Source organism: Bidens hawaiensis, unplaced genomic scaffold (assembly GCF_021521415.1).
Source record: "Bidens hawaiensis isolate Kalapana, Puna unplaced genomic scaffold, B.hawaiensis_p1.1 tig00007499_1, whole genome shotgun sequence".
Classification (NCBI taxonomy): domain Eukaryota; kingdom Viridiplantae; phylum Streptophyta; class Magnoliopsida; order Asterales; family Asteraceae; genus Bidens; species Bidens hawaiensis.
The window spans coordinates 685280-698870 of record NW_027491525.1 but is presented as its reverse complement, the minus strand read 5'-3'; positions in this window follow the sequence as shown (position 1 = coordinate 698870).

Below are 13591 nucleotides of genomic sequence, written 5' to 3'. Positions count from 1 at the left end.
TTAAATGAATTTGTTAATCAAGTTTATGACCAAGTTGTTGTTTCATCGAGTTCATGTTGGTCTGATGATTCATTGTCTGATTATGAATATAATAATTTGGAGGTAGTTTTAAATGAAAAAATGAAACTAGGAATATTTCAAAAATAATTCTGAAGTGGTGTATCTTCGAATGTTAAATAAAATTATATTTATTATAAAAAATAAAGGTATTGTTGGTAAGAACTGGGTGGCAAAGGATAAAGTAATGAAAATTTTATACCACCGATTGAATAAGTTGTTAATCCAACTAATAACCAAGCTACTTAGTCTTTAAATGAAATTTTTAATCAAGTTGATAAACAATCTGTTGAGTCTTTAAATGAATTTGTTAATCAAGTTTATGACCAAGTTGTTGTTTCATCGAGTTCATGTTGGTCTGATGATTCATTGTCTGATTATGAATATAATAATTTGGAGGTAGTTTTAAATGAAAAAATGAAACTAGGAATATGTCAAAAATAATTCTGAAGTGGTGTATCTTCGAATGTTAAATAAAATTATATTTATTATAAAAATAAAGGTATTGTTGGTAAGAACAGGGTGGCAAAGGATAATGTAAAGAAAATTTTAAACCACCGATTGAACAAGTTGTTAATCCAACTAATAACCGAGCTGCTTAGTCTTTAAATGAAATTTTTAATCAAGTTGATAAACAATCTGTTGAGACTTTAAATGAATTTGTTAATCAAATTTATGACCAAGTTGTTGTTTCATCGACTTCATGTTGGTCTGATGATTCATTGTCTGATAATGAATATAATAATTTGGAGGTAGTTTTAAATGAAAAAATGAAACTAGGAATATGTCAAAAATAATTCTGAAGTGGTGTATCTTCGAATGTTAAATAAAATTATATGTATTATAAAATAAAGGTATTGTTGGTAAGAACTGGGTGGCAAAGGATAAAGTAATGAAAATTTTATACCACCGATTGAATAAGTTGTTAATCCAACTAATAACCAAGCTACTTAGTCTTTAAATGAAATTTTTAAACAAGTTGATAAACAATCTGTTGAGTCTTTAAATGAATTTGTTAATCAAGTTTATGACCAAGTTGTTGTTTCATCGAGTTCATGTTGGTCTGATGATTCATTGTCTGATAATGAATATAATAATTTAGAGGTAGTTTTAAATGAAAAAATGAAACTAGGAATATGTCAAAAATAATTCTGAAGTGGTGTATCTTCGAATGTTAAATAAAATTATATTTATTATAAAAAATAAAGGTATTGTTGGTAAGAACTGGGTGGCAAAGGATAAAGTAATGAAAATTTTATACCACCGATTGAATAAGTTGTTAAACCAACTAATAACCAAGCTACTTAGTCTTTAAATGAAATTTTTAATCAAGTTGATAAACAATCTGTTGAGTCTTTAAATGAATTTGTTAATCAAGTTTATGACCAAGTTGTTGTTTCATCGAGTTCATGTTGGTCTGATGATTCATTGTCTGATAATGAATATAATAATTTGGAGGTAGTTTTAAATGAAAAAATGAAACTAGGAATATGTCAAAAATAATTCTGAAGTGGTGTATCTTCGAATGTTAAATAAAATTATATTTATTATAAAAAATAAAGGTATTGTTGGTAAGAACTGGGTGGCAAAGGATAAAGTAATGAATATTTTATACCACCGATTGAATAAGTTGTTAATCCAACTAATAACCAAGCTACTTTGTCTTTAAATGAATTTGTTAATCAAGTTTATGACCAAGTTGTTGTTTCATCGAGTTCATGTTGGTTTGATGATTCATTGTCTGATTATGAATATAATAATTTGGAGGTAGTTTTAAATGAAAAAATGAAACTAGGAATATGTCAAAAATAATTCTGAAGTGGTGTATCTTCGAATGTTAAATAAAATTATATTTATTATAAAAAATAAAGGTATTGTTGGTAAGAACTGGGTGGCAAAGGATAAAGTAATGAAAATTTTATACCACCGATTGAATAAGTTGTTAATCCAACTAATAACCAAGCTACTTAGTCTTTAAATGAATTTGTTAATCAAGTTTATGACCAAGTTGTTGTTTCATCGAGTTCATGTTGGTCTGATGATTCATTGTCTGATTATGAATATAATAATTTGGAGGTAGTTTTAAATGAAAAAATGAAACTAGGAATATGTCAAAAATAATTCTGAAGTGGTGTATCTTCGAATGTTAAATAAAATTATATTTATTATAAAAAATAAAGGTATTGTTGGTAAGAACTGGGTGGCAAAGGATAAAGTAATGAAAATTTTATACCACCGATTGAATAAGTTGTTAAACCAACTAATAACCAAGCTACTTAGTCTTTAAATGAAATTTTTAATCAAGTTGATAAACAATCTGTTGAGTCTTTAAATGAATTTGTTAATCAAGTTTATGACCAAGTTGTTGTTTCATCGAGTTCATGTTGGTCTGATGATTCATTGTCTGATAATGAATATAATAATTTGGAGGTAGTTTTAAATGAAAAAATGAAACTAGGAATATGTCAAAAATAATTCTGAAGTGGTGTATCTTCGAATGTTAAATAAAATTATATTTATTATAAAAAATAAAGGTATTGTTGGTAAGAACTGGGTGGCAAAGGATAAAGTAATGAATATTTTATACCACCGATTGAATAAGTTGTTAATCCAACTAATAACCAAGCTACTTTGTCTTTAAATGAATTTGTTAATCAAGTTTATGACCAAGTTGTTGTTTCATCGAGTTCATGTTGGTTTGATGATTCATTGTCTGATTATGAATATAATAATTTGGAGGTAGTTTTAAATGAAAAAATGAAACTAGGAATATGTCAAAAATAATTCTGAAGTGGTGTATCTTCGAATGTTAAATAAAATTATATTTATTATAAAAAATAAAGGTATTGTTGGTAAGAACTGGGTGGCAAAGGATAAAGTAATGAAAATTTTATACCACCGATTGAATAAGTTGTTAATCCAACTAATAACCAAGCTACTTAGTCTTTAAATGAATTTGTTAATCAAGTTTATGACCAAGTTGTTGTTTCATCGAGTTCATGTTGGTCTGATGATTCATTGTCTGATTATGAATATAATAATTTGGAGGTAGTTTTAAATGAAAAAATAAAACTAGGAATATGTCAAAAATAATTCTGAAGTGGTGTATCTTCGAATGTTAAATAAAATTATATTTATTATAAAAAATAAAGGTATTGTTGGTAAGAACTGGGTGGCAAAGGATAAAGTAATGAAAATTTTATACCACCGATTGAATAAGTTGTTAAACCAACTAATAACCAAGCTACTTAGTCTTTAAATGAAATTTTTAATCAAGTTGATAAACAATCTGTTGAGTCTTTAAATGAATTTGTTAATCAAGTTTATGACCAAGTTGTTGTTTCATCGAGTTCATGTTGGTCTGATGATTCATTGTTTGATAATGAATATAATAATTTGGAGGTAGTTTTAAATGAAAAAATGAAACTAGGAATATGTCAAAAATAATTCTGAAGTGGTGTATCTTCGAATGTTAAATAAAATTATATTTATTATAAAAAATAAAGGTATTGTTGGTAAGAACTGGGTGGCAAAGGATAAAGTAATGAAAATTTTATACCACCGATTGAATAAGTTGTTAATCCAACTAATAACCAAGCTACTTAGTCTTTAAATGAATTTGTTAATCAAGTTTATGACCAAGTTGTTGTTTCATCGAGTTCATGTTGGTCTGATGATTCATTGTCTGATTATGAATATAATAATTTGGAGGTAGTTTTAAATGAAAAAATGAAACTAGGAATATGTCAAAAATAATTCTGAAGTGGTGTATCTTCGAATGTTAAATAAAATTATATTTATTATAAAAAATAAAGGTATTGTTGGTAAACTGGGTGGCAAAGGATAAAGTAATGAAAATTTTATACCACCGATTGAATAAGTTGTTAATCCAACTAATAACCAAGCTACTTAGTCTTTAAATGAAATTTTTAATCAAGTTGATAAACAATCTGTTGAGTCTTTAAATGAATTTGTTAATCAAGTTTATGACCAAGTTGTTGTTTCATCGAGTTCATGTTGGTCTGATGATTCATTGTCTGATTATGAATATAATAATTTGGAGGTAGTTTTAAATGAAAAAATGAAACTAGGAATATGTCAAAAATAATTCTGAAGTGGTGTATCTTCGAATGTTAAATAAAATTATATTTATTATAAAAATAAAGGTATTGTTGTAAGAACAGGGTGGCAAAGGATAAAGTAAAGAAAATTTTAAACCACCGATTGAACAAGTTGTTAATCCAACTAATAACCAAGCTGCTTAGTCTTTAAATGAAATTTTTAATCAAGTTGATAAACAATCTGTTGAGACTTTAAATGAATTTGTTAATCAAGTTTATGACCAAGTTGTTGTTTCATCGAGTTCATGTTGACTGATGATTCATTGTCTGATAATGAATATAATAATTTGGAGGTAGTTTTAAATGAAAAAATGAAACTAGGAATATGTCAAAAATAATTCTGAAGTGGTGTATCTTCGAATGTTAAATAAAATTATATGTATTATAAAATAAAGGTATTGTTGGTAAGAACTGGGTGGCAAAGGATAAAGTAATGAAAATTTTATACCACCGATTGAATAAGTTGTTAATCCAACTAATAACCAAGCTACTTAGTCTTTAAATGAAATTTTTAAACAAGTTGATAAACAATCTGTTGAGTCTTTAAATGAATTTGTTAATCAAGTTTATGACCAAGTTGTTGTTTCATCGAGTTCATGTTGGTCTGATGATTCATTGTCTGATAATGAATATAATAATTTAGAGGTAGTTTTAAATGAAAAAATGAAACTAGGAATATGTCAAAAATAATTCTGAAGTGGTGTATCTTCGAATGTTAAATAAAATTATATTTATTATAAAAAATAAAGATATTGTTGGTAAGAACTGGGTGGCAAAGGATAAAGTAATGAAAATTTTATACCACCGATTGAATAAGTTGTTAAACCAACTAATAACCAAGCTACTTAGTCTTTAAATGAAATTTTTAATCAAGTTGATAAACAATCTGTTGAGTCTTTAAATGAATTTGGTAATCAAGTTTATGACCAAGTTGTTGTTTCATCGAGTTCATGTTGGTCTGATGATTCATTGTCTGATTATGAACATAATAATTTGGAGGTAGTTTTAAATGAAAAAATGAAACTAGGAATATGTCAAAAATAATTCTGAAGTGGTGTATCTTCGAATGTTATATAAAATTATATTTATTATAAAAAAAAAATATTGTTGGTAAGAAAAGGGTGGCAAAGGATAAAGTAAAGAAAATTTTAAACCACCGATTGAACAAGTTGTTAATCCAACTAATAACCAAGCTGCTTAGTCTTTAAATGAAATTTTTAATCAAGTTGATAAACAATCTGTTGAATCTTTAAATGAATTTGTTAATCAAGTTTATGACCAAGTTGTTGTTTCATCGAGTTCATGTTGGTCTGATGATTCATTGTCTGATTACGATTATAATAATTTGGAGGAAGTTTTAAATGAAAAAATGAAACTAGGAATATGTCAAAAAGAATTCTGAAGTGGTGTATCTTCGAATGTTAAATAAAATTATTTTTATTATAAAATAAAGGTATTGTTGGTCAGAACTGTGTGGCAAAAGTTAAAGGTAATGAAAATTTTAAACCACCGATTGAACAAGTTGTTAATCCAACTAATAACCAAGCTGCTTAGTCTTTAAATGAAATTTTTAATCAAGTTGATAAACAATCAGTTGAGTCTTTAAATGAATTTGTTAATCAAGTTTATGACCAAGTTGTTGTTTCATCGAGTTCATGTTGGTCTGATGATTCATTGTCTGATTATGAATATAATAATTTGGAGGTAGTTTTAAATGAAAAAATGAAACTAGGAATATGTCAAAAATAATTCTGAAGTGGTGTATCTTCGAATGTTAAATAAAATTATATTTATTATAAAAATAAAGGTATTGTTGGTAAGAACAGGGTGGCAAAGGATAATGTAAAGAAAATTTTAAACCACCGATTGAACAAGTTGTTAATCCAACTAATAACCAAGCTGCTTAGTCTTTAAATGAAATTTTTAATCAAGTTGATAAACAATCTGTTGAGACTTTAAATGAATTTGTTAATCAAGTTTATGACCAAGTTGTTGTTTCATCGACTTCATGTTGGTCTGATGATTCATTGTCTGATAATGAATATAATAATTTGGAGGTAGTTTTAAATGAAAAAATGAAACTAGGAATATGTCAAAAATAATTCTGAAGTGGTGTATCTTCGAATGTTAAATAAAATTATATGTATTATAAAATAAAGGTATTGTTGGTAAGAACTGGGTGGCAAAGGATAAAGTAATGAAAATTTTATACCACCGATTGAATAAGTTGTTAATCCAACTAATAACCAAGCTACTTAGTCTTTAAATGAAATTTTTAAACAAGTTGATAAACAATCTGTTGTGTCTTTAAATGAATTTGTTAATCAAGTTTATGACCAAGTTGTTGTTTCATCGAGTTCATGTTGGTCTGATGAGTCATTGTCTGATAATGAATATAATAATTTAGAGGTAGTTTTAAATGAAAAAATGAAACTAGGAATATGTCAAAAATAATTCTGAAGTGGTGTATCTTCGAATGTTAAATAAAATTATATTTATTATAAAAAATAAAGGTATTGTTGGTAAGAACTGGGTGGCAAAGGATAAAGTAATGAAAATTTTATACCACCGATTGAATAAGTTGTTAAACCAACTAATAACCAAGCTACTTAGTCTTTAAATGAAATTTTTAATCAAGTTGATAAACAATCTGTTGAGTCTTTAAATGAATTTGTTAATCAAGTTTATGACCAAGTTGTTGTTTCATCGAGTTCATGTTGGTCTGATGATTCATTGTCTGATTATGAACATAATAATTTGGAGGTAGTTTTAAATGAAAAAATGAAACTAGGAATATGTCAAAAATAATTCTGAAGTGGTGTATCTTCGAATGTTATATAAAATTATATTTATTATAAAAAAAAAATATTGTTGGTAAGAAAAGGGTGGCAAAGGATAAAGTAAAGAAAATTTTAAACCACCGATTGAACAAGTTGTTAATCCAACTAATAACCAAGCTGCTTAGTCTTTAAATGAAATTTTTAATCAAGTTGATAAACAATCTGTTGAATCTTTAAATGAATTCGTTAATCAAGTTTATGACCAAGTTTTTGTTTCATCGAGTTCATGTTGGTCTGATGATTCATTGTCTGATTACGATTATAATAATTTGGAGGAAGTTTTAAATGAAATAATGAAACTAGGAATATGTCAAAAAGAATTCTGAAGTGGTGTATCTTCGAATGTTAAATAAAATTATATTTATTATAAAATAAAGGTATTGTTGGTCAGAACTGTGTGGCAAAGGTTAAAAGTAATGAAAATTTTAAACCACCGATTGAACAAGTTGTTAATCCAACTAATAACCAAGCTGCTTAGTCTTTAAATGAAATTTTTAATCAAGTTGATAAACAATCTGTTGAGTCTTTAAATGAATTTGTTAATCAAGTTTATGACCAAGTTGTTGTTTCATCGAGTTCATGTTGGTCTGATGATTCATTGTCTGATTATGAATATAATAATTTGGAGGTAGTTTTAAATGAAAAATGAAACTAGGAATATGTCAAAAATAATTTTGAAGTGGTGTATCTTCGAATGTTAAATAAAATTATATTTATTATAAAAATAAAGGTATTGTTGGTAAGAACAGGGTGGCAAAGGATAAAGTAAAGAAAATTTTAAACCACCGATTGAACAAGTTGTTAATCCAACTAATAACCAAGCTGCTTAGTCTTTAAATGAAATTTTTAATCAAGTTGATAAACAACCTTGTGAATCTTTAAATGAATTCGTTAATCAAGTTTATGACCAAGTTGTTGTTTCATCGAGTTCATGTTGGTCTGATGATTCATTGTCTGATTACGATTATAATAATTTGTAGGAAGTTTTAAATGAAAAAATGAAACTAGGAATATGTCAAAAAGAATTCTGAAGTGGTGTATCTTCGAATGTTAAATAAAATTATATTTATTATAAAATAAAGGTATTGTTGGTCAGAACTGTGTGGCAAAGGTTAAAAGTAATGAAAATTTTAAACCACCGATTGAACAAGTTGTTAATCCAACTAATAACCAAGCTGCTTAGTCTTTAAATGAAATTTTTAATCAAGTTGATAAACAATCTGTTGAGTCTTTAAATGAATTGGTTAATCAAGTTTATGACCAAGTTGTTGTTTCATCGAGTTCATGTTGGTCTGATGATTCATTGTCTGATTATGAATATAATAATTTGGAGGTAGTTTTAAATGAAAAATGAAACTAGGAATATGTCAAAAATAATTTTGAAGTGGTGTATCTTCGAATGTTAATTAAAATTAAATTTATTATAAAAATAAAGGTATTGTTGGTAAGAATAGGGTGGCAAAGGATAAAGTAAAGAAAATTTTAAACCACCGATTGAACAAGTTGTTAATCCAACTAATAACCAAGCTGCTTAGTCTTTAAATGAAATTTTTAATCAAGTTGATAAACAATCTGTTGAATCTTTAAATGAATTCGTTAATCAAGTTTATGACCAAGTTTTTGTTTCATCGAGTTCATGTTGGTCTGATGATTCATTGTCTGATTACGATTATAATAATTTGAAGGAAGTTTTAAATGAAAAAATGAAACTAGGAATATGTCAAAAAGAATTCGGAAGTGGTGTATCTTCGAATGTTAAATAAAATTATATTTATTATAAAATAAAGGTATTGTTGGTCAGAACTGTGTGGCAAAGGTTAAAAGTAATGAAAATTTTAAACCACCGATTGAACAAGTTGTTAATCCAACTAATAACCAAGCTGCTTAGTCTTTAAATGAAATTTTTAATCAAGTTGATAAACAATCTGTTGAGTCTTTAAATGAATTTGTTAATCAAGTTTATGACCAAGTTGTTGTTTCGTCGAGTTCTTGTTGGTCTGATGATTCATTGTCTGATTATGATTATAATAATTTGGAGGTAGTTTTAAATGAAAAAATGAAACTAGGAATATGTCAAAAATAATTTTGAAGTGGTGTATCTTCGAATGTTAATTAAAATTATATTTATTATAAAAATAAAGGTATTGTTGGTAAGAACAGGGTGGCAAAGGATAAAGTAAAGAAAATTTTAAACCACCGATTGAACAAGTTGTTAATCCAACTAATAACCAAGCTGCTTAGTCTTTAAATGAAATTTTTAATCAAGTTGATAAACAATCTGTTGAATCTTTAAATGAATTCGTTAATCAAGTTTATGACCAAGTTGTTGTTTCATCGAGTTCATGTTGGTCTGATGATTCATTGTCTGATTATGAACATAAAAATTTGGAGGTAGTTTTAAATGAAAAAATGAAACTAGGAATATGTCAAAAATAATTCTGAAGTGGTGTATCTTCGAATGTTATATAAAATTATATTTATTATAAAAAAAAAATATTGTTGGTAAGAAAAGGGTGGCAAAGGATAAAGTAAAGAAAATTTTAAACCACCGATTGAACAAGTTGTTAATCCAACTAATAACCAAGCTGCTTAGTCTTTAAATGAAATTTTTAATCAAGTTGATAAACAATCTGTTGAATCTTTAAATGAATTTGTTAATCAAGTTTATGACCAAGTTGTTGTTTCATCGAGTTCATGTTGGTCTGATGATTCATTGTCTGATTACGATTATAATAATTTGGAGGAAGTTTTAAATGAAAAAATGAAACTAGGAATATGTCAAAAAGAATTCTGAAGTGGTGTATCTTCGAATGTTAAATAAAATTAAATTTATTATAAAATAAAGGTATTGTTGGTCAGAACTGTGTGGCAAAGGTTAAAAGTAATGAAAATTTTAAACCACCGATTGAACAAGTTGTTAATCCAACTAATAACCAAGCTGCTTAGTCTTTAAATGAAATTTTTAATCAAGTTGATAAACAATCTGTTGAGTCTTTAAATGAATTTGTTAATCAAGTTTATGACCAAGTTGTTGTTTCATCGAGTTCATGTTGGTCTGATGATTCATTGTCTGATTATGAATATAATAATTTGGAGGTAGTTTTAAATGAAAAATGAAACTAGGAATATGTCAAAAATAATTTTGAAGTGGTGTATATTCGAATGTTAATTAAAATTATATTTATTATAAAAATAAAGGTATTGTTGGTAAGAACAGGGTGGCAAAGGATAAAGTAAAGAAAATTTTAAACCACCGATTGAACAAGTTGTTAATCCAACTAATAACCAAGCTGCTTAGTCTTTAAATGAAATTTTTAATCAAGTTGATAAACAATCTGTTGAATCTTTAAATGAATTCGTTAATCAAGTTTATGACCAAGTTGTTGTTTCATCGAGTTCATGTTGGTCTGATGATTCATTGTCTGATTACGATTATAATAATTTGGAGGAAGTTTTAAATGAAAAAATGAAACTAGGAATATGTCAAAAAGAATTCTGAAGTGGTGTATCTTCGAATGTTAAATAAAATTATATTTATTATAAAATAAAGGTATTGTTGGTCAGAACTGTGTGGCAAAGGCTAAAAGTAATGAAAATTTTAAACCACCGATTGAACAAGTTGTTAATCCAACTAATAACCAAGCTGCTTAGTCTTTAAATGAAATTTTTAATCAAGTTGATAAACAATCTGTTGAGTCTTTAAATGAATTTGTTAATCAAGTTTATGACCAAGTTGTTGTTTCATCGAGTTCATGTTGGTCTGATGATTCATTGTCTGATTATGAATATAATAATTTGGAGGTAATTTTAAATGAAAAATGAAACTAGGAATATGTCAAAAATAATTATGAAGTGGTGTATCTTCGAATGTTAATTAAAATTATATTTATTTTAAAAATAAAGGTATTGTTGGTAAGAACAGGGTGGCAAAGGATAAAGTAAAGAAAATTTTAAACCACCGATTGAACAAGTTGTTAATCCAACTAATAACCAAGCTGCTTAGTCTTTAAATGAAATTTTTAATCAAGTTGATAAACAATCTGTTGAATCTTTAAATGAATTCGTTAATCAAGTTTATGACCAAGTTTTTGTTTCATCGAGTTCATGTTGTTCTGATGATTCATTGTCTGATTACGATTATAATAATTTGGAGGAAGTTTTAAATGAAAAAATGAAACTAGGAATATGTCAAAAAGAATTCTGAAGTGGTGTATCTTCGAATGTTAAATAAAATTATATTTATTATAAAATAAAGGTATTGTTGGTCAGAACTGTGTGGCAAAGGTTAAAAGTAATGAAAATTTTAAACCACCGATTGAACAAGTTGTTAATCCAACTAATAACCAAGCTGCTTAGTCTTTAAATGAAATTTTTAATCAAGTTGATAAACAATCTGTTGAGTCTTTAAATGAATTTGTTAATCAAGTTTATGACCAAGTTGTTGTTTCATCGAGTTCTTGTTGGTCTGATGATTCATTGTCTGATTATGATTATAATAATTTGGAGGTAGTTTTAAATGAAAAAATGAAACTAGCAATATGTCAAAAATAATTTTGAAGTGGTGTATCTTCGAATGTTAATTAAAATTATATTTATTATAAAAATAAAGGTATTGTTGGTAAGAACAGGGTGGCAAAGGATAAAGTAAAGAAAATTTTAAACCACCGATTGAACAAGTTGTTAATCCAACTAATAACAAAGCTGCTTAGTCTTTAAATGAAATTTTTAATCAATTTGATAAACAATCTGTTGAATCTTTAAATGAATTCGTTAATCAAGTTTATGACCAATTTGTTGTTTCATCGAGTTCATGTTGGTCTGATGATTCATTGTCTGATTACGATTATAATAATTTGGAGGAAGTTTTAAATGAAAAAATGAAACTAGGAATATGTCAAAAAGAATTCTGAAGTGGTGTATCTTCGAATGTTAAATAAAATTATATTTATTATAAAATAAAGGTATTGTTGGTCAGAACTGTGTGGCAAAGGTTAAAAGTAATGAAAATTTTAAACCACCGATTGAACAAGTTGTTAATCCAACTAATAACCAAGCTGCTTAGTCTTTAAATGAAATTTTTAATAATGTTGATAAACAATCTGTTGAGTCTTTAAATGAATTTGTTAATCAAGTTTATGACCAAGTTGTTGTTTCATCGAGTTCTTGTTGGTCTGATGATTCATTGTCTGATTATGATTATAATAATTTGGAGGTAGTTTTAAATGAAAAAATGAAACTAGGAATATGTCAAAAATAATTTTGAAGTGGTGTATCTTCGAATGTTAATTAAAATTATATTTATTATAAAAATAAAGGTATTGTTGGTAAGAACAGGGTGGCAAAGGATAAAGTAAAGAAAATTTTAAACCACCGATTGAACAAGTTGTTAATCCAACTAATAACCAAGCTGCTTAGTCTTTAAATGAAATTTTTAATCAAGTTGATAAACAATCTGTTGAATCTTTAAATGAATTCGTTAATCAAGTTTATGACCAAGTTTTTGTTTCATCGAGTTCATGTTGTTCTGATGATTCATTGTCTGATTACGATTATAATAATTTGGAGGAAGTTTTAAATGAAAAAATGAAACTAGGAATATGTCAAAAAGAATTCTGAAGTGGTGTATCTTCGAATGTTAAATAAAATTATATTTATTATAAAATAAAGGTATTGTTGGTCAGAACTGTGTGGCAAAGGTTAAAAGTAATGAAAATTTTAAACCACCGATTGAACAAGTTGTTAATCCAACTAATAACCAAGCTGCTTAGTCTTTAAATGAAATTTTTAATCAAGTTGATAAACAATCTGTTGAGTCTTTAAATGAACTTGTTAATCAAGTTTATGACCAAGTTGTTGTTTCATCGAGTTCTTGTTGGTCTGATGATTTATTGTCTGATTATGATTATAATAATTTGGAGGTAGTTTTAAATGAAAAAATGAAACTAGGAATATGTCAAAAATAATTTTGAAGTGGTGTATCTTCGAATGTTAATTAAAATTATATTTATTATAAAAATAAAGGTATTGTTGGTAAGAACAGGGTGGCAAAGGATAAAGTAAAGAAAATTTTAAACCACCGATTGAACAAGTTGTTAATCCAACTAATAACAAAGCTGCTTAGTCTTTAAATGAAATTTTTAATCAATTTGATAAACAATCTGTTGAATCTTTAAATGAATTCGTTAATCAAGTTTATGACCAATTTGTTGTTTCATCGAGTTCATGTTGGTCTGATGATTCATTGTCTGATTACGATTATAATAATTTGGAGGAAGTTTTAAATGAAAAAATGAAACTAGGAATATGTCAAAAAGAATTCTGAAGTGGTGTATCTTCGAATGTTAAATAAAATTATATTTATTATAAAATAAAGGTATTGTTGGTCAGAACTGTGTGGCAAAGGTTAAAAGTAATGAAAATTTTAAACCACCGATTGAACAAGTTGTTAATCCAACTAATAACCAAGCTGCTTAGTCTTTAAATGAAATTTTTAATAATGTTGATAAACAATCTGTTGAGTCTTTAAATGAATTTGTTAATCAAGTTTATGACCAAGTTGTTATTTCATCGAGT